This window comes from Myxine glutinosa, chromosome 7 (assembly GCF_964187855.1).
Source record: "Myxine glutinosa chromosome 7, kmMyxGlut1.1, whole genome shotgun sequence".
Classification (NCBI taxonomy): Eukaryota; Metazoa; Chordata; class Myxini; order Myxiniformes; family Myxinidae; genus Myxine; species Myxine glutinosa.
Genome location: NC_136267.1, coordinates 61,453,795 through 61,479,296, shown reverse-complemented (window position 1 = coordinate 61,479,296; position 25,502 = coordinate 61,453,795). Strand labels below are relative to the sequence as shown.

At 41.7% G+C, this 25,502-nt stretch overlaps 1 protein-coding gene across 2 annotated transcripts in view; it reads right to left on the bottom strand.

Annotated features, from left to right (window-relative positions):
• Positions 1–25,502, bottom strand: part of ADCY5 (adenylate cyclase 5) — a 417,663-nt gene that overhangs the window by 216,810 nt on the left and 175,351 nt on the right. The window lies entirely within an intron of this gene.

Here is a 25,502-nt window from a genome sequence, read left to right as displayed (position 1 = left end):
GAGATGGTGGTGAACAGCCGTTTTAAAGACCTGGAGGGAGGAGTGGGATTGAAGAGAGTGAGGGAGTTTGTTCCAGAGGCGGGAGAAAAGAGGAATGAAGGAGTGAAGGTGAGCAGAGAGTCTTGATTTTGGCAGTTTAACCATAAGAGGGTTGCAGACAGATCTTGTGCGACCTGCAGGAATATTTGGGGAACAGAGCCCAGAGAGAGCTGGGGGAGCAAGGCCGGAGAGGAGTCGGTAGAAGACGGAGAGACCACCAACCTGCCTGCGGTGATTAAGTGAAAGGCCCTCGGAGATAGCGTCATCGCGGTAGATTCCAATGATTCTGAACGCTTTGGTTTCAACAGCGTGAAGACGAGCTAGGTGTGAGACAGGAGCACCAGCCCAGAGGGGAGAGCAGTACTCCATTGAGCTGCGGATGAAAGCCTTGTATGTGGTGAGGAGCACAGGTGTGCCAAGGAAGGACTTCGCACGACGGAGGATGCCCAGTCGGCGACTGGCTTTGGAGGCCAGCTTGGAAATGTGGTTTTCCCAGGAAAGATCGTGGCAGATAGTGAGACCCAAAAGCTTGAGTGACAGAACTTCTTGGAGACGATTATTCAGAAAGTAGATGGGAGGGTTGTCCAGTCAGTCTTTTCGGAGAGACATCGTAAGAGTGTGAGATTTGTCAGGATTGAAAGACATGTTCCACTTGTTTGCCCAGTCTGTGATTTTGTCCAGGTCTGCAGAGAGTGAGACCTGGAGGGTAACCTGGAATATAACAAAATTTCTTCCCTTTCAGCCATTCCTTGGTGGATTTACTGGTATGTTTAGAGTCATTGTCATGTTGCAAAGTCCCCCTTCGGTTGAGCTTCAACTTTCCGACAGATGGCCTCACATTATCCTCAGGCACCCTCTGGTATAATGAAGAATTCATAGTGGATTCTATGATGGTGAGCTGCCCAGGCCCTGATGCAGCAAAGCTGCCCCAAACCATAATATTTCCACCACCATGCTTTACAGTTGGTATCAGGTTATTGTGGTCAAATACTGTCTTTGGTTTTCGTCAAACATGTCTTCTGGTACTGTGGCCAAATAGCTCTACCTTTGACTCATCTGTCCAGAGCACATTGTTCCAGAAGTGCTGATCTTTGCCTAGGTGCTCATTGGCAAACTTTAGTCTTGCCCTGATGTTCTTTCTGGACAGCAAAGGTTTCCTCCTGACACACCTCTCATGTATTTCAAATTTGTGCTGCCTCTTTCTAATGGTAGACCTGTGCACTTTGACATCGACAGTGGCAAGAGCTACCTGTAGGTCCCGTGATGAAATTCTGGGGTTCTTAGAGACTTCTTTCAGCATCTTGCGGTCTGCTCTCGGGCTGAATTTGCTGGGGCGGCCTGGCCTGAACAAGTTGGCAGTTGTTTGGAATCTTCTCCACTTGTAGATGATCTTCCGGACAGTCGAATGATTGATTTCAAATTGTTTGGGGATCTTTTTAAATCCCTTCCCAGACTCGTAGGCATATATAACCTTCTTTCTGAAGGCCTCAGAGAGCTCTTTTGATCTAGGCATGGTGACGCCGCACACTTCAACAACAAAGAGCAAACCAAACTAAATGTCTGAGTTTTAAATAAGACAGGTTCCTCCAAGATCCTCTCTAACGATGTTCTCATCATTTGCACCTGAGCTGGTGCACCTGATTCTAATTTTAGACATTTGAAGTAGTGATAAATGTAGGGGTGTACTTACTTTTTCCACATGCGATACAATGGACTACAAAATGTAAATGTTTCATGATATTTGTTATATTATATCACCTTTATCTATCAATATTGTTGAAATGAAGATCAAATAGCTGTATGTTGAAATATGTTGAAAAAGTCAAAACTTTACATGGGGTGTACTTACTTTTTCACGTGACTGTACATACATACACGTCCATACGTATTATGAGTTTGATGCAACTTTAAATACACCACTCTCATCCCCGTGCCCCCTCCACCCCCATTCTCTCCACCCATGGAGAAGCATACAGAACAGGTAGAATGCCCTCAAGGCTGTGGGTTTTGCTGCTCGTTTTAATATTTCCTGCAAAATGCAAGCTGTTGCAAATATGTGCATGTGCATTGTGGACAAAACAGACCACAGAACAAAATATAACAAAATTAAGTGCAATTACTCTTGGTCAGAGTGAACAAATGTTGCATCGGTTAGGACGATGAAAGCTTTGTTTTCATGCCTCCTAATCATAACCCCCAAAATCATAATCATTTCTGTTCCCGCTGCACAAAAAGAATAAAGAACATGGATCTAACATGCAAACTTTTGTGAGTAAAAATCCAATGCATGCCAGCATTAATCACACTTGTGTAATTTATATGCACACACACACAAACACGCACACAGACAACGTTGGACTATCAGGTTATTTCGACTTTAATAAACCATCAGGAAGATTGATGTATTTTAGCCTGGTGTTGACTGACTTAGCAGTTCGGGTGCCGGCTTGGGATCCTATGATCCTGAGTTCGAATCCCAGTCGATCGCTGAATTAACGCCAGGGGGTTGACTCAGCCTGTCATCCTTCCGAGGTCGGCAAATTGAGTACCAGCTTGCTGGGGTGAATGATCACAGTGTGTACCCCGATTTAGAATAGGTGCACCGTATCCCTGCGCATCGTAAGAGGTGATCAGGAGTTGGCGTCAGGAGGGGCATCCGGCCATAAAAACATTGCCTCAAACAGGGAACCATGATTGTCATGGGGCCCGCAAGGCTAACTCCTGCTCTCGCATTGAAAATGGCCTTAAAAAGTGGGGAGGGAAGATTGATGTATAAAGCCGTTGCAAAAATAAATCCGGGAGCGCACAAACGGCAATGTTTAGCCTAATGCCCAAATATTTCTTTTGTGATTTTCAGATGTGCACACACGTACAAGTAGAGAATTTCCTGGCCTGGAGACGGTGAGTGTATGTGCAGGGGGTGTTGTGCCCAGGACCTGGCCTTTGGTACCCCCAGCATGTTTACAAAATTTAGTGGAGATTGGCCTGGCTGTATGGATGAAAATCAAGAGTCAATTTCCCATCCTCGCTGGGGGATACTTTTTCGTACCAATAACGTAAACATGGGTATGCCCAGCACGTGTGGATAATTTGGCAGATATTGGCCCAGCCCTTTTTTCTATGATTTTCAGACCTACACACATACATGCAGGTAATTTCCTTGCCGGGGTGAGGGTCGGGGGATGGGGACGGGGACGAGTGGGGGCGGTAGGGGAGGTTGGGAGAGAGTTGTGGCCAAGACCTGACCCCTTTCGTATCATTCGGGAGATTGGCCCAGACAGGGGTTTGAAATTGTATATAAATCAAAGGCAATGCCCCCCCCACACACACACACAAATAAAATAAAGCAATGCTTCAACAGATAGACACCAACAACTGTGAGAATGGCAAAAGAGCAGGAATATATAGAGTTGGACAGATTGGAGATCGACAAGAAGGCTCATTGGAATGGCTAAGAGGAGGTCAGCTCAACCGGGATGGAGAACGAATCATCATAAATGCCCAAGACCAAGAACACTACACCAATGGCTTTAAGAAAATGCTGTTGTGGTTGTTGATTTCGTCTCATACCACAGAGCCACCAATTTTGTCTTCTGCTCCACTGTCAATGGCATAGTTGAGCTATGGAGCTAGAAATCCCAGGGAACAAATACCACGATAACACGACCAAACCCTGAAAAGGAAAACAGTATCGGTCCAAAAGCAAAGAAATGGCAGGAAGTCAAAGTTGTATCAACTTTTTCAAACGCCCTGGTATGTATGTATGTATGTATGTATGTATATATATGCATATATAATATATATTTATAATATATGTCACACTTGTACAGGTCCAGTACTGCTGAAGCAAAGTTATACACATTTATATGTGCCGGATGTATATCCGCACGTCAGTGAAGGACTGCTACCGATACGACATACAGCGAAATATTGTTGTATATTCTGGAAACTTTCCTTAAAGAAAGAAGAAAGAATGCAATTTCCTGGGGGAGATAATCTCATTCCAAAAGCAGCTGGCGAATTAGAACTTGCAGGAATTACTTGGAAAAATCCAGGTCTGGTGTGGATTGAGTGCAGAATATAATCCAAAGCTCTCTTTCAATGTGAGACAGACTCGTTATAAAAGCCTCTGGGGAAGTTTCCGACAGTCTCACTCAAAATGTTCCAATGATTCAGTTGTTTGTTTCAACCTACGAACCATAACACGAAAGCCAGCTCCTTGTATTTTATACACTTTGGAAAGTGTCCCAGTTTTGCAGCTCACAACTTCACATCATTCGAGAAGAAGTTTTCATTTTAAATGCCAAAATTACATCCAAAAGATTGAGCGTTCTGGAATGTTCTCAATTAGTTTTTTTTTTTTGTTTTTTTTTGTGTAATCATAATCCACATATGAAGGTGGTTCTATTGAAAGTTGTTTTAAAATAAATTTTAGACACTTTAAATGGAAATCCTGGTGATGAAGGAGTAATTTATATGCTTTCAATATACCAGTGGGCAGCTGGTCATTTGGCAAATTATCCTTCTTCATCGTATGTGGTGTTTGATGTCTTGTGGGTGTGACCTTGAATAGACTTGGTAACAGGATGTTCGTCAATATGCACCCACCCACTCTGTTAAGACCTGACTTCAGCCACTTCCTGGGTTGTGCACAGTTTTCCATGAAAGTGGATTAATCCTGAACTGATATGGGCCTTCAATGAATTTACGACAGTTTAACCAAAAAGTGTGGTTTCTTTCGAAGAGCTCACCATCTGTCACAATCTTAGTTCAAGCACTCAAAGGCACAGGTGGAGGTGTCTATCCAGGACAGCAGACCTGCCTTCCGACATTTAAATATTTAAGGATAATTTTAAAAAAAATTCATTTTAAGATTTTTTTTCATAAAATGAAACTTTATTTTTAAAAAAATACGTTTGATCATCAATAGTTGGTTAAATACCCCCGATTTAAAATTTTTATCCGACAATATTTTTTCGCAATGCAATCATAAAGAGTTGGTGCGCAATCGTGGACGAGCAAGGCTTGGAGGAGAAAATGCACAGTTTTTGGGAAGATGACCCAAGTATTGGTTTATCATATATTTGCTAGACATATGTCCGGGTAATCTTCTGAAACAATGGTGCTTTTACCCACAGCTATCACTAGCAGTGAGGGGTGGTGGATTGAGTGGTTAAGGACCTGTTGATCCATTCCACCAATACAATGTCTCAATAAAATGTACACAACCATTAATATTTCAGAAAAAAAAAAATTAAATAGCAGAGAGAAGGGTGATGTTGAAGGTCAGCTGATGTGTTTGATTGATGGGGGTGGGGAGTGGAGTGGAAGTTTAACGAGAAAAATACTCATATTTATGTGAGCCTCACAACCTTAACTACCCTTCCTTCATCCTTAGCAATAGCAGGTCTACGGGCGAAATTTCCTGTATGAGTTACGTATTTATTGTTGAACGCTTTGCTTCCTTAGGACCGTTTCTGGCCTAAAACCAACCTGTATGGACCCGCATGGCTATACTAAAGAAGAGACTAATGAAAGATGAGAACAGATAATTACCTCGGCCACCGAAGATGGACGGAAGTTATGTTTTCAGCCCTGTCTACCTGTTTGTCTGTCTGTCCGTGAGCTGGATAACGAGAGGATTATGGATGGATTCGGACAAAGCATGGTGGACATGTTGTGTATGTGACAAGGACGAATTGATTCAATTTTGGTGAAGGTCCACATCTGGAAATGGATACGAGAATTTTTAATTGATTCTTCACCTTTGAAAGATGGTGCCAAAATGATATTTCGCAAGAAATCTCAAAACGTTATCGATGGATATTGACAAAACTAGGTGGATGAGTTGGTTCGGTGACAAGAACAAACCAAGTAGGTTTTAGTTCAGGTCTGGATCCAGATCTGACCTATCAGTGGGATACAAAACATAAAATGTTCAGCTTGGTGGGCATTCCAGTTTCCCTTTGCATTAAGAACAAGAAAGAGCAATCAGAGATTGCAGACCTTTGCCAGGATGTGTTTGTGAGGTGTATTTTGTGAGGGGTTTCTGGCGTAGCCCATGGGGCAAAGCCATCTAGAACAGTGTTTGTCCGTCCATACATATGTATGTATGTCCCCTCAAAGGTATACCAATCAGAGCTGAGCATCTGGTCACATGACAGGGTGATGTGATTACGTCTGATGTCATTACGGCGGCTGACTCTCCACGCACCGCAATTTTGATTTATATGCCGTTCAGGCTGAGCATATCGTCGAACCTGTCATATATCACAATCGCCATGCTCTACCTGTACGTTTTTCATTCAGTGTGAAACACAAACAAACCGATTCTTAAAATGATCATCAAATATCAAAAGCATCGGCGTTATGGGTCTTCCAACGACAAAGTATTTATGGGCCTTAGGCTTCATGTCTTCATGCCTCACCTTCAGGCCGCTTTGGACAAATTAGCCCAGGTTTCGTAATACAATAGTATTGTTTTCATAATAATAATAATAGCGTTAATACCAGTAATATAGTAAATATAATCGTAACACTGCAATCCATTTGTCGTTATTGCAAAGTTTCTAGATTGAAGCGGTGTATGGTCGGTTCGTTGTGGACTCGAAACATAGAATAAACCAGTAGTCTCAATGCAAAAATAATTTAATACTTACATTATTTGCTAACTGGTATCCCTACCCAGGTCATACTAACCTCTTCAACTGAAAGGATCAAACAAGCCCGGCTATGCCGATGTTAGACTTTCGGTCTTGTTTTGTTAAAACATTGTAAAAAATTATTTTGTGTTAAATGTTTTTTGTTAAAAAGCAATTTTTTTGGTAAGACAAACATGGCGGCCGAACCACGTTACTGATGACGTCATTATTATTATTTTTCTCCACCAATTTATCCCTAGATGACGCTCAATAAATTTCATCTTGATTGGATGAAGTTTTGTACTTGTCGAATTATGATGTCATAATGGAGGCACCTATGACATCATCATGAACATATTTTATTCCACATTGAGAGTTTTTTACAATGAGCTATGTCTCAATTTTTTCTATTCAGTGCTTTCGGAGATATAGAGGTGCAACATTTTTCGGTTTTTCCAAGATGCCGCCCAAGCCACATGACCTATGACGTCATAAATATTTTTAAAAAATTATACAGGAGGAGGTTCACCTGAGGTGACAATTTCCTGTCAATTGGACCAATGGTTGCAGAGAAAAGCATACTTATTCTGTGCGGACAAACAGACAGACAAACGGACTAACATGCAATACCCTCTCCTTTGGCGAGGGAAGCAAGTGAAGGCAAACAGTCTTTTGTATTGCAGCTGCATGCACATACTTCATTCTTCGTTTACCCGGCCTTACTGGCGCCAGCGAAACTAATCTTAAAGTGATCATATCCATTCCCCAAGTCAAATCAAGTTTTCCAAGAAAAACTCTGCTCTTGGGTGATGGTTCATCTAATGACCAAACGTGGGATCTGCTCTGCCAAAAGTTGGCAGGCCATTCAAGATGTCTAAAAGAGGCCTTGCACAGAGTGCCAAATCGACGCACGATGCATCAAATCACACACTCAAGTAAGAGTCAAGTGCAGGCCAGTCAACCAATATAAAAATTTTAAAAACCACCTTTAGAGGCCATTTTTCCCCGCAAAGCAGGGGTTGGCCTTTTTCGGGAACCGTGGTTGTTGTTGTTTTTTTGGTCCCCTTTTTGAAGCAATGTTTTACGGCCGGATGCCCTTCCTGACGCCAACCCTTTTTGCCGCCTTTAACGACAAACAGGGAATTACCAGTGAACTGGTACTCAATTAGCCGACCTCGGAAGGATGAACAGGCTGAGTCAACCCCCCTGGCGTTAATTCAGCGATCGACCGGGATTCAAACCACAGGATCCTAGGAATCCTAAGCCGGCACCCTAGCCGCTAGCCCAACAGTCAACAAACTGTTGTCAACAAACAAAGTCAACCAACAAACAAGTCAACAAACCAGACCAGTCAACCAATGCAGGAAGATAATACGTGCATTCAGGTGGGTGTTATGGAGGGCATTGATTGTGTGCAAATTGGCCAAAAACTCAGTCCACCCTTCAGTACAAAGAGCAACAGTTTGCAATCTCCTGTCCTTTCATTGCCTGCAGGGCAATGAAGTAACCCTCCTACTACCCCAAAAAAACTTCCCTTTTACAGGCCACAGCACACAGGAGTTTGCCATCTTTTGAGCGGTCCATTCTGATGATAGAAGACTGATCATTCAAAAGGAAGTGAGGTCTTAATTCAGATCTCTGCTCACAAGGCACTTGCCTAATGAGCAGATATTCCGATTTATATTTGCTTCTCTTTGCACTTGAGGATGGATCGTGCGTGGAATTGCACGACGATGCTTTTTCATGGCACAGAACAGGCTCGTGGATCGATGGGAGATTTGTTCCAGACATACATGCCGCCAAAATTATTGTAAGCAACCTGTCAAGTCCAGGCGTTCTGATGGATAGCAGCGAGTTGAAGAGAATATCGGCTTTTGTCTTTGGCATAACCAAAGCCAACATATGTCTGCTGACCAAGATGGTACTTTTTGTAGCATCATTGATAGCATGAGAGTTGCCAATGTTATGCTTCAGACATAGCATTCTGAAATTGCAACCAAACTGTGAAGCATCAGATTTGAGTCATCATGCTGCTGCTGGAGACTCAATAATTCTTTTCAAAGCAAACAAAACACATGCTGATGAATCATGACACTCTATTTTCATTGCCCTGTGTAATAAAAGACGAAGCCACTTCCTGCTCCCAATTAAGCCACAGCACCCTAACGCATGACCTTGTCCCAATGTCCCGATGGCAAATGAAATGTACCGGGAAAATCGGAATCCCTGATGGAAGCTTGTTCTCAATTTGACTGGAATGCAAACTCTGGTGCCGCATTGCCACCGGGCTGCTGATCAGGCAGGTGGGTGGTTATCCTGTCCTTTGTTTTCTGCCTTTTATCAAGTTCCTAATCTATTGTTCGTCCTCCATTGTAGCTCTGCCAAGTTGAACACAAGCAAAATCCAAATCCCTTCACTGGTTCCCCTTTCCCAAACCGCGCTACTCACGGAAATCGCATTTTTGTACCCTCGGCCTGATATTTTGCATTAATCGGGGGCTCTCCGGAACCTGCCTGCCTAGTCAGGTAAATGAAAACAGTCGTTATTATGCAGCTAGCACCATGAAATTCTGCATCCAGAGCACAACGTCATTTGGATAGGGATATAAAGCTGCTACACCATCTGCATTTACACAGTGGATGGTAAAAGATCCTTTAAAAAAACGAATACGTTATCACATCGCGTGCCCGTCTCATACTCAAATTTCCTGTTTGTGGTGATCTGTATGATTACCACGACCTGTAGTCGGTTTATTGGACTGCTGGAGTGTGGATATAGCACAGGTAAGATGGCAAAAAGCCCATCGCCTGTGTCGAAATGTCCTTGCGGATCACAAATTTCGCTGCATACATCACTTAACATCATATGCAAGACAGGACGAGGACAGCGGTGGCTCTAAAAAGGATTTTTTTCCCAAGTTTCAAGGCCAAAAACATCCTTTCTGTTTCAATAGCATCAGGACACTCACCCACTGCAGGGAGGAATGTTTGGAAACCGTACTGCTGCTGGACCGACCCATTCCTTCCTTGTTTTGGGGTGGGGGGGACCCTTTTGATCTCTATCATCAGATCACCTCATTCGGACTCCCCAAGAGCTCTGTTGATTATTGCACCAGATAAACATCCCTGGCTGCCATTTCCAGTTTCAATAAATAAGTCCCCTGTCTGTCACTTACTGGGATACACCCACACCATCCGAGTGCACACAAACCTTGCGCAGGCACATGATCAGTCATCAGGAACACTTTTTAGAGCCACTAGCCAAGCAGTCAGCTGTGCTCTTGCCAAATGGAGGAAACCTCACTCCCAATGTAGTCATTAGCAGCTGCTGCATGCAGAGCAGTGGGTGGAATCGAAGCGGTAGGACATGACTGGCTAACCAATTAATTAGTGTTGTAAACGAGGCAGACCAGGTGGCAGGGATTTTTATTTTTTTATGTTTGCTTCACTGCTGCCAGCAACGAATGTGGGACACGCACAGCGGGTCGATGAGGAAAATAGCTGCACTATCCAACCGAGAAATGCTTCTTTCATTTCCGTCAAAAACACATCCATAGCTTGTTGAGATAACAAGGAATAACAAGGGACGCCAACAACACATACCATCACCCAACCACGCACGAGCTACCTACACGTCCTTGCGATATCCCTGCGCCCCGCTCTATCTCCAATGCATCTCGGTACATATAAGACCCCTAACTTATTACAAGAACTCCTCTTCTTTACTCTCAGGCTATGAAATGCAACTGGATATCCGGACTCGTTGCATATAGCTTTAGAAGCACATTTTGCATTTAATGAACAATTTTTCAAAAACGCACAGATATCCTACATTGTATTCAAAAAATGCTTCGGGCACGAAGAAGAGATTGGAAGACGTTATAGTGATCGACTGAAGAATGATACTTCTACGTACTTTACTCTAACCTGGGATCTTCGGTGTACCAATTGTGATATTGCGGAAATATTTCATAATCTCTGTCACAGGTATTGCTCAAATGGTGTGAAAGGTTTTTCCACCTCTGTGGGGAGCGTGGGCTATTGTTGAGCTAACACACCTACAGGAAAGTTCAACATCTCATCTGGAGGATGGCACATTTCATGATGCACTTCCCTCCGCACCATAATGAGGTTTGGGATTTAGATGCAGGAAAGTCCAGTTCATGGAATTTGACTACAGCAGAAACCAAACCCAGAGAGCAAGGTTGCAAAAGTCTCTTTGCTTCTGATTGGTCAATCCATTCCAACGTCACTGATGTCACACAAGTGACGCAAGTCAAGCATATGTCAAAAGTGGCCCTCATGCAATGTTGATCAAAACAGTGTATGCCAATGCATCCACTGCTGCTACAATGCCCCTCAAGAAGGAAATGAAAAGATTTGGTCCTGGATTTAGAACTGTCTACTCATTTCCGAAGGTAACATGGGATCCTCACTGACACCTACAGGCAAATTCTAATAAAAGGTACATCTCAGCTGAATTAACACTCCCTCTGAAGGATGAGTACTCGTTGATGCAACCACCTGCCTGTGGAGCACCAGAATGAGGTTTGGGAATGGCAAACCGACGATATAGGCCCAAAGGTGAGTCCGCTACCTCTAAGCAATCTGGCCATCACAGCGCAGAGGGGAATGTGGTGTTACTAATCAATACTGTACCACTGATTATGGAAATGGCGGACAACTTCCGACACGCTTGATACGACCGTTCGATGGCGCGCAGCGTTGTTTTCTGCTCCATCAGGTCAAAAGTGAAACAACCATGTCGGCAATAACTGAAGACCCGTGGCCGAATCACATGAAACAAAAACAGTGGCAGCGTAATTCAAGTGCAGGTTCCAAAAGCAACACCGTCCACGTCCCAAGGCCTGCCTCCGAATGCCCCCTGTCCCAAAGGCGACCCCATGATGTTTGAGCAATGCTTCCCTGTACCAAATACATTGGGAAATTGTAAACTGTGGGCCTGGTTCTCTTTCCAATTTGTCAGGAAAAATCCATCCACTTTCGATCTGCCATCAGGGGACATCCTTTTATCGTTGTGCACTATCAACCACTGCAGCGAGTGCAGTCGGGGTGGTCTGCGCCTCCTCCTGCAACATTCCAGCATCTTTAACCCAAGCAGGCAGACGAGCAGCACAGGCCACCCATCATGTTTACATCGGGTGTATTAGAAAGGATTATAACAATTCATGTCAGAATGGAGATGAGCACTCAAAGGAGCTCCTGAAGACAGCTGTCTGGGCTTCATAAGATTTCAAGGAAACGTTTTCAGCCACAAATCTTCCATGCATGCTGGCACCTGCAATCCAATGCCAACAAAATCTCATCTGCTCATCAACAGGAATGGCTGACTACCAAACATCGCATAAATTTGTAAGCAATTCTTCCTGACACGTATTTACCCAACACGTATGTGAAGAATTTCCTCATGTCACGTTACATTTTCAATGCCCGGGTCGTCCCATAATGGAACAAAATTGCGTCTGAAGCAGACATCGCCGCAAGTCTGCCGCTGCATATTCACAGCGTTGTCAATATTCGTGAAGTAGGCCTAAACGTCACTGTGCGACCAGGTCGTGCACGGTGTGGGAGTGCTGAAGGAAGTCAAACTGAGATTTTAAAAAATAATCAGAAAATGCTGTGACGCCAACATGACGTCCATTTTGTAAATATGTACAAGTTGTCATGAGCTTTTGCTCTTTTGCATGACGTGGTGAATACGACTCGTGTCGCACAGGCTAATGGGCCATCTATTTATTATTTATTATTTTAAAGTTGCACAGGAGGGATTAAATCAATTAAATTGAAGTTGAGAAAAGGAAGAGAAGGAGGAACAATAGAACAAAGTGGACAATGTGACAATGAGAGAGAGAGAGGGAGAAGGATAAAGAAAAAGAGAGAGAGAGAGAGAGAGAGGAGAGAGAGGAGAGAGAGAGAGAGAATGGTGAGAGAAGAAAAGGAGAAGGAAAAGGAAAGGAAAAGGAAAAGGAAAAGGAAAGGAAGGGAAAGAGGAAGTTAAGTTTGGGTGGGGAGTTATCTACCATATAAAACACAATGGCAGGGTGTTTGTTTGTACAGATGTCTGTCCCCCTTCATAAGGATGATTTTAGTCGTTTTAAAGGCCAATCTTTTAACACAAATGTGTGTTCACTGCGGTCTATTTTTGAGGCTAAAACAAACTCGAAAAACATTTTCCATAAAAGAGTAATTATGTCTCTTCTATTGGAAATGTAGACGGTGGTTTGCAAAACGAGCCTCAAGGGCGGTGTAAAGAAGCGTTTTTTTTTAATAACAATAAATACAAAGCCCAGGGAGGTGAACTTCGATGCACGTGATGTGCAACATGCGCAGAGTAAACCGAGTGTTCATTTACGTCCATAGAATGTCCAATAAATAAAGAATCTATAAGCACGCCTGACACTAGGCTGACTCTCCAATGAAGGGTAAAGCCCGAAACGTCAGCACCTTGTGATCCTTCATGGCGGATAACTCTTACCGTTTTATTGTTATGTGTTGATGGACAAATGATGCTGTGATATCTGAGATCTTTATATAATATTCATTTGTGGATCTTACAGGTCTTCGTATAAAATTAGGATACCTTTGTCAGATTACAAATACCAGGTCCAAATGCTGCCAAAATACCTTCCTTGCCAAGCAAACCTGCAAATACCATTCTAGAGCAAATGAACAAAATTTATAGAATTAGTAGAAAAGGTAATTCAGGCCAATAAATAATAATCAAGTGTGAGGCTATGATAAAAACAAATCAAATGTGAGGCCTTGTAAAAATAAATCAAATGTTTTTTCATGCAAAAAGGGGGTGGGGGTGGGGGGAGGAGGAGGTGTGGGGATACTATAGCAGGTGTGAGTGGGAAATGGATGAAAAGCAAGCTGGTGAAGTTGGAATGATGCATAAGCTCAATATACCTCATGAAGATGGACAAGCAAGCTTGTCTGGTGCTTTAATCTGAGCACATTAATTTATTTCCACAATGATACGAGGCTCACGGAGGAGTTTGTACATACTGTATATCACGTTTAGCAGCCAACAATGTATGAATATTAATACCATGAATTACAGGGACATTAGTAGACATTTTCTAGACAAGGTGGGCAAAATAAAAACTGTTTGAACCTTGGATTCCAGCATCAACCTTAATGCTCTAATGGAAGCACCCAACAGTCCAACCCAGAGGTCACAGTGTCAGGAGGCAACAATTTCCTCCATAATGCTATGACCCCCATGGAGTTCAAATGCCACATAATGCGATGGACAAGTCGAGGCTTCTGGAGGAGCTAGAACATAGAACGGATCAGACAGAACGTAACAGAACAAAAGGAACAGTAGAAAGAGAGGGGGGACAACAAAAGCAGGAATAATGCGTAAAATAGAGGGATACTTGGAGAAATAACGGATGGAGGGAAAAAGAATACATGGAGGATACACGGGATGGACGAGATGGATATAGAAGTAAACTCTCAGGAAGGAAAAACTGGAAACTTTGAAATAGGTGGGATTGGGTAGGTTAACGAGGGTATACAAGACCATGGTTTTGGATAGGGGATGATCTGAGATGGTGGTGAACAGCTGGCTTGAATATCTGGAGGGAAGACTGACATTGAAGAGAATGTGGAAGTTGGTTCCACAGACGAAAAGAAGAGGAACAAATGATTGTAGGTGAGCAGTGATTCTGGATTTTGGGTGTTTCACCAGAAGGGGGTCGATGGTGGTCTGTGCACACCCTGCAGAAACCTGGGGGGAGGGAGGGGCATGGGAGGGTCAGAGCATGAAATGAGCAGAGGGTGTAAGTCCAGAAAGAAGGTGGTAAGAGACAGAGAGACCACTGACTTGTCTGTAATGGCGAAAGTTTAGTCCCACAGACTTCAGCCTCATCGTGGAAGATTCCATTGATCTTGAAGGCCTTGGGTCCCATACCAGCCTGGAGGATAGAGCACCACTCCATCAAGATATGGATGAAAAAAGGCCTTGTAGATGGATAAGAGTCAGGTGTGTCGAGAAAAAACTTTTCATGATGCAGGATGCCCAGTTGGCTACTCGCTTTGGAGGGCATTTAGAAGTGTGGTTTGCCCAAGAAACATCTTAGCCAATTGTGAGGTCCAAAGTTGGAGTGACTGAACTTCTTCAAGAGGATTGTTAAGAAATTGATGTGGATAGGAGGGGGGCATGGGTTGAAGGTCCTTTCGAAGAGACAGAGTGAGAGTGTGCGATTCGTCAGGAATGAAAGACATATTCCAAGTCTTGGAACAGCTTACGGGTAATTGTGATTCCATCAAGGTATGCGGAGAGGGAAGAGGCTGCAGCCTGCCTGTCTGAAGGATGAGGGATGTCACGGCAGAGGGTGGAGTCATCAGCAAATAGGTGAAGAGGATTTTCCAGAGAGCCAGAGAGATTATTGATGAAGATCAAGAAAACGACTGGGCCCAAGGCACTGCCTTGGGGCACTCCCACCTTGTCTGTTGAGAGCCACATGTTGACTACAAGAGTAAAGGAAGCGAGTAAGCCATGTATGGAGTAAGCATTGTCTTGGAATGTGCTTGCTATTCATGTAAGTCATCCTTCTCTCTTACATGTCAACGACCTTCACGTGGGTAAATGTGTAAAATCATCTATGGGAAAAAGATAAAACACAGAGTGCTTCCCATTATTTGAGATTAAATTTTCTGGATTTAGGTCTATCTCCAGAAACTTATTGGACACAGAATTAAAAATTCATTTTGCCAAACGTAATTTTCCATTTGGAAATACCAGAGGAAAAAAATGAAAAATCATAAAAAATGAGTGGTGTTTTCAAGAAGAAAAAAAAAGAGGAGGAAGAAGAGAAAAATATGGGAAGGGATCGTGATAGAAGCGGAGAGGAGAGAGAGAGACTTTGACTTTTAAGCTCTTTTTATTATAAAAGTATAAAACAAGAGTACCACCAAAAGCAATTCATCCAGGAAAATCAGTAAAATCATAGCAATCCCGGAAGGAAAAAACAATCGGTGCACTGCAAACCAAGCGACAGAAAAGGTGCAAATACCAAAAAAAACACACGAGGAGAAAATCTAGGCATAATTTCTAAACTAGGCATAATTTTATATGTACAAATTTACAATCGCATCTGCAACCCTGAGGAGAGACTTAAGAAAGAAAGAGTAAGTTGAGAGAGAGAGAGAGAGAGAGAGAGAGAGAGAGAGAGAGAGAGAAAGAAAGAAAGAGAGAGAGAGAGAGAGAGAGAGAGAGAGAGGGAGAGAGAGAGAGAGAGAGAGAGAGAGAGAGAGAGACATACACAGAGACACCACCTATAAGGGGTGGGATTGGTGTTTAATTTTAACCAGATTTTTTAACCAGGTGTAAAACCAAACTAATGTCTTGGATAACTATTTTAACCGTTACTTTTTGTCATTAACACCCTGCAGGTGATTTTTAGCTCACCTGGAACGTAGTTTCGGTGAGCTTATGGGATGGTGCGTTGTCCGTCCGCCGGTCTGTCAGTCCGTAAACAATTGCAACTTCTTCTCCTAAACTGCAGATGTGATTGTGACCAAATTTGGCTTAAATGATGTTTGGTATGTTGCAACTCAAGTTTGTTCACGACATTTTAAAAAATCGGGGTCTAAGGGGGTCTACCGGGGGTCAAAGTGCATCCAGGCTTGAACCCCCAAAATAGGAATTTGCTTTCTTCTCATAAGCAATCCCGATGAAACTTGACCACAACCTTCATCGCGAGTGATGTACCAGTTTGTTCACGGCATTAAAAAAAATCGTGCCTAAGGGTGTTTACGGGGAGGGGGGGGGGGGTTTGCCCCCCTAAATATATTTGCTTTCTTCATAGAAACTACACACACAATTTCGATAAAACCTGTCCACATCATTCACCTGTGATGTACCAAAGTTTGTTCATGGCATTAAAAATATCAGGGTTTAAGGGGTTCTATGGGGAGATGGGGTTGTCCCCCAAAGTAGGTATTTTGTTTAAAGTCTTATGATTATGTTAGTATGATTGTACATGCTGCCCTGTCTTCCAGCAACCATTGAAATTGGTTTAAAATCCCGTGAGACTGTTTAAAATACCTTTAGGCAATGCAGTGTATTGTTTTATTCTACCACGTGAGCGCCTTGGGGTATTGCTCCTATTTTTACACTTCTCAGAATGCCCAAGGTCCAGATTTATTCCCAGTGACAATGGACATGAGCACAATCGTTTGCAAATGTGTGCAAAATGGAAATGGAGAGAAAGCACCAAGAATGGGGAAAAAGGGTCAGAATTAAAATATCACATTGCACAAATTTAAAGTGTAATCATATAAATAAGCTTATGCAAAATAGGAGAACAACTGCAAAGCGTCCTTACTTGAAATATCAATTTAATTGAATCACAATGGCTATAAGCTGTGAATGAGTGTCAGAGATGGAGACAGAAAGCTACACAAAATCAATCCCTGGACTTCCACAGGAAGAAACAGCATGCAATAGTCGCATCGATTTGCAAAGGTTTTCATCACACATCAGTCTTAGGCTGATGTAAACCGTGTCAGCAGCCAGCTATTCTAAAAGGAAATGAATATCTATATAATATTCTGCATACGTGATTCTGTCTGTTTGTCTGTCTGTCTGTCTGTGAAACATCTGTCCAGGGGAGTGGCTACACCCGGTCTGGGAGGGGCTTCAAAAACTAATATCATTTCCATCATCTACCCCCACAAACATAACAATATACAGTGCATTCATAAAGTATTCAGACCCCTTCACTTTTTTCACATTTTGTTATGTTGCAGCCTTATGCTGAAATCGTTTAAATTCATTTTTTCCCTCATCAATCTACACTCAATACCCCATAATGACAAAGAGAAAACAGGGTTTTAGAAAGTTTTGCAAATTTATTTAAAAGAAAAAACTGAAATATCACATTGACATAAGTATTCAGACCCTTTGCTATGACACTTGAAATTTAGCTCAGGTGCCTCCCATTTCTCTTGATCATCTTTGAGATGTTTCTACACCTTGATTGGAGTCCACCTGTGGTAAATTCAATTGATTGGGCATGATTTGGAAAGGCACACACCTGTCTATATAAGGTCTCACAGCTGACAATGCAAATCAGAGCAAAAACCAAGCCATGAGGTCGAAGGAACTGCCTGCAGAGCTCAGAGACAGGATTGTGTCGATGCACAGATCGGGGGAAGCCTACAAAAAAAAATTCTGCTGCATTCAAGGTTCCCAAGAGCACAGATGAGGGAAAAAATGAATTTAAACGATTTCAGCATAAGGCTGCAACATAACAAAATGTGAAAAAAGTGAAGGGGTCTGAATACTTTATGAATGCACTGTAAATGATACACCCACAACGGTAAAGTTCTGGATATATTTGGCAATTAAGGCCAATCAACTTAAGTTGATGTGGGGCTTTGGCTTTTATTGACAAACACAACAGTCTAGACAGTATTTTACAAGAGTAAAGTTACGGGCGCTGGCAGGTTAGGCAAGAGGTAATACACACTCACCTCTGAATCATATCAGCCCAGCTCTAACTTGCCTTGACAAATTACAAAATCCTGCTCCAGCCTACAGGAGGCACTGCATCAGCAGCACAGCTAGCAAATGATGCTAGCCGCAGCCATGTGCCGCAAATGAAACTAGAACAGCATTCAGAAGAGAGCATACCTACACCTGGTTGGCCATATCACTCAATGGTGAAGAATCACTTAAATATTATACTAGCCGGATCCGGATCCTAATCTTCACCAAAATTCAATCGATTCTTCCTTGTTACACACCCAACCGGTCCACCAAGTTTCGTCCAAATCCATCCATAACTTTTTGAGATATCCTGCTATGTATCGTTTTTGGCCCAATCTCCCAATGGTGAAGAATCACTTGATGAATTAAATAATTCTCATGTCCGAATACATATTCAGATCTTCACCAAAATCGAATCGAATCGTCCTTGTCAGACACCCAACCGGTCCACCAAGTTTCGTCCAAATCCATCCTTAACTTTTTGAGATATCCTGCTATGTATCGTTTTTGGCCCGATATCCCAATATTGAAGAATCATTTAAAAAATTCTAGTACCCGGATCCGAAACCGGATCTTCACCAAAATCTAATCATTTCGTCCTTGTCACATACGCTACATCTCTGCCAAATTTCGTCCGAATCCGTCCACAACCTTTTGAGAAATTTTGTTCACAAACGGACAGACGGACAAACAGACAGATAGGGGTGAAAACATAACCACCATCCACCTTTGGTAGCGTAGGTAATAACAAAAAGAAGGAAGCTCAAGGATCTTAAGTGACTTCAGGCACATGATAATGCACCTTGGCTATCGCACAAGTATCCGGCTAAGTTGATGATTGAAGATATCATAAATAGCCAAATACAGTCAGGTTAACTTTCACTGGAAAAGATTTGAAAGATTTGTAGAAAGAGAAAGATTTGTAGAAAGAGAAAGATTTGTAGAAAGAGAAAGATTTGTAGAAAGAGAAAGATTTGTAGAAAGAGAAAGATTTGTAGAAAGAGAAAGATTTGTAGAAAGAGAAAGATTTGTAGAAAGAGAAAGATTTGTAGAAAGAGAAAGATTTGTAGAAAGAGAAAGATTTGTAGAAAGAGAAAGATTTGTAGAAAGAGAAAGATTTGTGGAAAGAGAAAGATTTGTAGAAAGAGAAAGATTTGTAGAAAGAGAAAGATTTGTAGAAAGAGAAAGATTTGTAGAAAGAGAAAGATTTGTAGAAAGAGAAAGATTTGTAGAAAGAGAAAGATTTGTAGAAAGAGAAAGATTTGTAGAAAGAGAAAGATTTGTAGAAAGAGAAAGATTTGTAGAAAGAGAAAGATTTGTGGAAAGAGAAAGATTTGTGGAAAGAGAAAGATTTGTAGAAAGAGAAAGATTTGTAGAAAGAGAAAGATTTGTAGAAAGAGAAAGATTTGTAGAAAGAGAAAGATTTGCGGAAAGAGAAAGATTTGTGGAAAGAGAAAGATTTGTGGAAAGAGAAAGATTTGTAGAAAGAGAAAGATTTGTGGAAAGAGAAAGATTTGTAGAAAGAGAAAGATTTGTGGAAAGAGAAAGATTTGTGGAAAGAGAAAGATTTGTGGAAAGAGAAAGATTTGTAGAAAGAGAAAGATTTGTAGAAAGAGAAAGATTTGTAGAAAGAGAAAGATTTGCGGAAAGAGAAAGATTTGTGGAAAGAGAAAGATTTGTGGAAAGAGAAAGATTTGTAGAAAGAGAAAGATTTGTGGAAAGAGAAAGATTTGTAGAAAGAGAAAGATTTGTGGAAAGAGAAAGATTTGTGGAAAGAGAAAGATTTGTGGAAAGAGAAAGATTTGTAGAAAGAGAAAGATTTGTAGAAAGAGAAAGATTTGTGGAAAGAGAAAGATTTGTAGAAAGAGAAAGATTTGTGGAAAGAGAAAGATATGTAGAAAGATAAAGATTTGTGGAAAGAGAAAGATTTGTAGAAAGAGAAAGATTTGTAGAAAGAGAAAGATTTGTAGAAAGAGAAAGATTTGTAGAAAGAGAAAGATTTGTAGAAAGAGAAAGATTTGTGGAAAGAGAAAGATTTGTAGAAAGATAAAGATTTGTGGAAAGAGAAAGATATGTAGAAAGAGAAAGATTTGTAGAAAGAGAAAGATTTGTAGAAAGAGAAAGATTTGTAGAAAGAGAAAGATTTGTAGAAAGAGAAAGATTTGTAGAAAGAGAAAGATTTGTAGAAAGAGAAAGATTTGTAGAAAGAGAAAGATTTGTAGAAAGAGAAAGATTTGTAGAAAGAGAAAGATTTGTAGAAAGAGAAAGATTTGTAGAAAGAGAAAGATTTGTAGAAAGAGAAAGATTTGTGGAAAGAGAAAGATTTGTAGAAAGAGAAAGATTTGTGGAAAGAGAAAGATTTGTAGAAAGAGAAAGATTTGTGGAAAGAGAAAGATTTGTTGAAAGAGAAAGATTTGTGGAAAGAGAAAGCTTTGTGGAAAGAGAAAGATTTGTGGAAAGAGAAAGATTTGTGGAAAGATAAAGATTTGTGGAAAGAGAAAGCTTTGTGGAAAGAGAAAGATTTGTAGAAAGAGAAAGATTTGTAGAAAGAGAAAGATTTGTAGAAAGAGAAAGATTTGTAGAAAGAGAAAGATTTGTGGAAAGAGAAAGATTTGTAGAAAGAGAAAGATTTGTAGAAAGAGAAAGATTTGTGGAAAGAGAAAGATTTGTGGAAAGAGAAAGATTTGTAGAAAGAGAAAGATTTGTGGAAAGAGAAAGATTTGTAGAAAGAGAAAGATTTGTAGAAAGAGAAAGATTTGTGGAAAGAGAAAGATTTGTGGAAAGAGAAAGCTTTGTGGAAAGAGAAAGATTTGTGGAAAGAGAAAGATTTGTGGAAAGAGAAAGATTTGTGGAAAGAGAAAGATTTGTAGAAAGAGAAAGATTTGTAGAAAGAGAAAGATTTGTGGAAAGAGAAAGATTTGTAGAAAGAGAAAGATTTGTAGAAAGAGAAAGATTTGTGGAAAGAGAAAGATTTGTGGAAAGAGAAAGCTTTGTGGAAAGAGAAAGATTTGTGGAAAGAGAAAGATTTGTGGAAAGAGAAAGATTTGTGGAAAGAGAAAGCTTTGTGGAAAGAGAAAGCTTTGTAGCAGCAAGCAGAATGCATGGCTCAAAAGGACTTTGTTTGGCCAATGGTACGACTTTCAAACATATTCGCAGCCACAGTTTGGAGGTGCATGTTAGGCCATGTCAGGTGCAGGTCATGATTTGGGACTATGGCAGATGTTGTCGCGTTCAATATGCAGCGGTTCACATGCCATTGTCATAATGCAGTGGTGCAAATTTATTCACAAAGCCAAATTCCCAATGGGGAGTTGCTGTGTAATCAGGCAGCAGTGTGAGCCATATTCGCGACAGCTGACACAAGAGCAACATATGAAAACGTGACATTTGGGAGTGCATGCAGCTCCTTCGCCGGTCAGCTTCCGTGGGAAGCGCAGCTGGCAGGAAGACGGGATGCGAGATCGCATTATTAACAATGATGGCAAACTAGGCAACTGGCCATTCGACGTTCTCTTATTTGCAGAAAAACAACAGCGACTTCCGAACACTTCGTCTCAAGCACGACCGACAAACAATGGGTCAGAAGTTTGGCCTCCTCTCACGTCACAATGTGGTGCCGGTTTTGCTGCAATGCCTGCTTTCCATGCAAGGAATATTGAGGCCAACCGACTGAAGTATTGTGGAGAGCTTGATCCTGCTTCTTATGAACTTTAAATGCAGCAAGTTGGAAACAAACTGGTAACTAAAATCAGAATATGGAATGTCACATGGTCTATGATGCCTGGTGTCACTTCCTTTCCTAAAACTACAGACTGTAAGATTTAAAAAAGTTTTCGGACAGAAATGAATAAACAAAAAAGGGAGTTGTACATATAATTGGGGTTGGAGGGGGGGCAGGTAAACAGTAAGGGGGACAATAAAGATAATAGGTAAAGGCCCACTACCAATTTAGAAGAAGAAAAAGCCATTTGAATTGCCATGAGTGGGGGTTGGAGGAGGAAGAGAGGATGAATGAGAATGGAAAAGGGGGAAGGACTGTTTGTTTTCTGTTTGTTTTGAGGCTATTACAAAACAAAACTTCCTCTGAACCTACGTACACCAAAAGGTTCTAATCCTACTGCTGCCAAACCCACAAATAACTAAACACAATGAATAATAAAATAAACAAGGCCTTTGAAAGCTAACCAAAATCCATGTGACCTTTGCAAAGCTTGTAGTAATCCTCTCCCTCTGTAAGCAACCCACTCAGTGTTCCTTTAGAAGAGTGTGTCATTCCACACACACCGGGGTAAAAAGCAATGGCTCAGCCAACTAGCTCAGCATATTATATATATATATATATATATATATATATATATATATATATATATATATATATATATATATATATATATATACAGTATGTATCTATGTTTACATATTAGGTATATGTGTATGTGCAGAGTGGCCACAAAGTCCCTGTGCACGCAGTTATAATTTATCTGTAGGCTCCCCTCCATTCTCTGCACAAATTTAAATATTTCTCCATGTTCTTCTGGACATCATCTTCCATGTTGAGGGTTGGAGGTCAAAAAAGCAGCCCCTGACAGCTGTTTTGAGGTCTTCCACTGATAAGAAATTTCCTCTTTCACAATGCCACAAAGCGAGTTGTCACATGTTGTTAAGTCCGGACGTCGAGGAGGCCACACTATCTCAGATCCACGTGCAATCCATCTTCCACTGAATTTGTCGTCGAGATATTCTCCAACTGCGAGAGCATAATGTGCTGGTGCACCATCTTGTTGCAGGATAGCTGTTGCCTCGAGACCTCTCACACAGTTGTGGAACAAACCACGTCTGAAGCATGTTCAAATAAGCAGTGTGATTGACACTTGTATTGAAAAAATATGGCCCTATGAAGCGATCTTCTGAAATTGCTGCCCACATCATGACATGGGGAGGATGCGGTTAAATTTCCTCATAAAAATGAGGATTTTCTTTGCACCAAACATAAATATTCCTGGATCGATTGCTGAGGTAAATAGCACACTCGTCCGAAAAAAATACGCTTCGTCTTGATTTATTGGTGGGAAATCGCTGCAGAAGAGCCTTGCAAGCGACCTCACGAGTGGCCAAGTCTCTATCAGAAAGCTCATTAACACATCCAGGCTTAAATGGCTTCAATCCCAGATCCTTTTTCATAATTTTTTGGACTGTTGAGCGTGGAATGCCCAACTCAGAAAAATATTTTTAGAGATGATTTCAGTGGTGATCTCGAGCAGAACGCTTCGAAAATGTCCACATAGTGTTGACGTGATGATGGATGACCAGAACACTTTAAATCATGGACACTTCATGTTGAAAAAGCCTTCTTCTCCCATGCCTGCATCGTGTTGCACGTAGGAGCTGGCTTATCGAACCTCTGCGAAAACTTGCTCCTTCTCACACATGATCATGAACCCAAACACAAGTCATCAGTCTATCTTCTATCTTCTATCTTCGTGTACTCACTGGTGTCTGTCATGCTGAAGCAGTACATGGAAATTAGATGTTCGACGAGCACATCCGGGTGTGATGTCCGGGTGTCCACATACTTTTGGCCATGTCGTGTATATTTATATGAGCAGTTAACCCAGTTCCAGTTGGCTGTTGTGGTTGGTAAGTTGTATGAATCAATCAATGTGTGGCTTCCCATGTCAAATTGGGGTTTCTTTTTTAAGTCTTGAAAGCAATATGATGCCGATGTACATTGAAACTGGCTATTAGTTTTCAAAATACCATAAAGTAGCGAATAGAAAAGTGCCTCTGTAATGTTCTAAAATATGAGGAGTGCCCCAAGCAAATTAAGCTGGAGCGAAGTCAATGGCACGCCATTGCTTCCCATGCTTTCCACCTCAAGCAAAGTTGAAAGATAGCAAAAAGTTCCATCAGAAATGACCCAACATCTCATTTTGAGTTTTAAAAAAAATTCCCCATTTTGACCCTGTGATCCAAAGTCCCCACCCCCTGGGACATGAACTGGGGGTCAAATCCAGAATATGGTTACATATTTCATGCATCCCATGAAATGAGATGTTATGATGAAATGATGATGTTTCATGTTATTTCATTTCATTTCCAGAATATGGTTTCATTTCATTTATTCATGATAATTTACATCTGATCGGTGTGCAAGCCAGTGACTCTGAGCCTTTGCACTGCCCGTGCGCACAACCTAGCCACAAAAATCCACATAACTTGAAATTGTATGAATATCAACATTTGTAAATCTCCCCATGCACTGTCCAGACCAAAAAGCTCTTTAATGAGGTATCATTCAGAATTGTAGGTGCTGTGGTTATGACATTTACCCCATTCAGACAGAATTGTGTGACTTGCATATATATGTATTCATATTCATACTGTGCGTATATGTATATATATATATATATATCCAAATATAATTTCAGTTCTCCAGCTTTTAATAAGCGCACGTAATGACGTCACCGCCATGTACGTACGCTTTGCCTGTCAAGCTCTCAGGAGAACCATCCGATAGAGCACAATTTTGATCTTAGTTCAGATACTGTCATAAGTGTATGAAAAACTCACAGTTGTCGACCTGGTTTCGCCCTGTTGTTGTAGCAAACGGTACTTATCGCTCCCATTAAGGTACAGCACAGCTGGATGGGATACCTTAATGGCGGTTCACCACTGATGGTATGAAATCGCATAATAACTGATATATATTGTTATGTCTGGTGGGGTAGTGATATGTAGAGCAGATAGATCTGAATAGGTAGCGTGCTTCGTCTGTCGCGGTAAGGAATCTACCCTGTAATAAGTTAATGTGTCGGCGTTTTGTTGGTAAGGAGTATACTTGTGAACCTACCAGGAGGTTTGTGTGTTATCGTAGTGTTAGGGATTAAAGAGTCGAGCCCCTGTGTGTCAACACCTGGTTAGCCAAACCTTTGTCCCTTTTGGCACTGCAGACCAACATAGACATTCCGACAAGTCCTTAGCGCAACACTAAGTAATTATCTTCCCTGACGAGACTCTGGAAGAGAACCGGCAAAATGAAACCAGGCCGGGACACCGCCGATAATGGCCGCCACCACCTACACCTCCGGCGGGCCTATCCACCTCGAATAGCACGCGCTATGACCACGGAGTAGGGAGCGAGGTTGGGAGGAGCGGTGGGCGTGGGCCTGAGCGAAGCTGGGAGGTTCCGTGGCAGGGACTGATTGGTTGGCAGCGTGCCAAGGGGGACGTCACCGGCCAGCAGATATTAGCGAGCGCTGAACGCCATTTTGAGAGCGAGTTGGTAGGAGAAGCGAGTTG